Genomic DNA, 1,442 nt, shown 5'->3' on the forward strand with positions numbered 1-1,442 from the left:
TTACTGCTTCTCCCCAATAGGACCGAGGTACATTCATGCCAAATAAGGAAGCACGAACAACTTCCATCAACTGCCTGTTCTTCCGTTCTGCTAAACCATTCTGTTGAGGAGTATAAGAATTGGTGGTTTGATGACGAATTCCATGTGACCGGCAAAACTCAATCATAGGGCCATTCACAAACTCTCCACCATTGTCAGACTGAAACACTCTGATGGATTGTTGATACTGAGTTGCCACCATTTTGTGAAATTCGGTAAACATTCCGAACACTCTTATTCTTCAGTAATGACACCCATGTCATGCGAGTGCAATCATCAATAAACGTTACAAAATACCGAGCTCCAGAAAGAGAAGGAATTTTCGCAGGACCCCAGACATCGGAGTGAATCTTCATAAAAGGAACATGACTTTTATTAAGACTTGGTGAATATGAAATACGGTGACTCTTGGCCAGTTCACAGATGTCACAGTGGAAATCCAAATCACTAACAACTGAAAACAATTGAGGTTGCAGCTTCTTAAGATAACGAAATGATAGATGACCTAAACGGCGATGCCATAACCATACAGCTTCCTTCGCATTCTCTACCCCGTTGATCTGATTAGCTTGTCCCAAAAGATGCTTCTGTTTCTTTCCAGTCTCTGTCAGATCCAGATAGTATAATTTCCCCCTTCTAACACCATAACCAAGAATCCGTCGAGTTAGAATGTCGTGAAACACATAGAAAGACGGATAGAAGGTCACAATACATGCAAGAGCTAAAATAACTTGACCAACAGACAGGAGATTATAAGCTAGTGATGGAACAACTAAGACAGATTCAAGGGTTAAGGTATCAGATAAAGCAATAGAACCTTCTCCGGTGACCGGAGTTGGAGTACTACCATCAGCAGTAGAGACAACGTCTTGAGGGGAACGTCTAAGGTTTTTCACAAGACTTGGGTCATTGGTCATATGGTCAGATGCACCTGTATCAATTATCCATGTACTATTAAAAGTAACCTTACCCTTCATACCTGACTGCGCTACATTAGCGGAGGCATTGTCTAGGTAAACTTCCTCTTTAGTAGCAACAGCGGCCTTGCCCAGATTCTTTTGCGGTTTCTTGGTGAAGTCCCACCAATCTGGGTAACCAATCACTTCATAGCACCGCTCCTTGCTATGACCTAATTCCCCACAGATAATGCACCTTTTGTTTGCATATGGATTTGGTTTACCTAGAGGACGGTGTGGAGAAGGTCCTGAGAAGCCTGGAGGCCCCTGTTTGCGTTGAGCCATAACAGAAAATTCGGTAGTCACCGAATGCCCCATAGCCTGTTTCTCTGATTGCATCATTGAGGAATTCATGATTTTCGCAGGATTGGATTTTCAAGGGTTTCAAGATGGATATGAATGTTTTTGAAAAAAAAAGTTTTTTTTTTTTTTGTCGAAAAAAGGTAG

The sequence above is a fragment of the Rosa rugosa genome, chromosome 4 (assembly GCF_958449725.1).
Source record: "Rosa rugosa chromosome 4, drRosRugo1.1, whole genome shotgun sequence".
NCBI lineage: Eukaryota > Viridiplantae > Streptophyta > Magnoliopsida > Rosales > Rosaceae > Rosa > Rosa rugosa.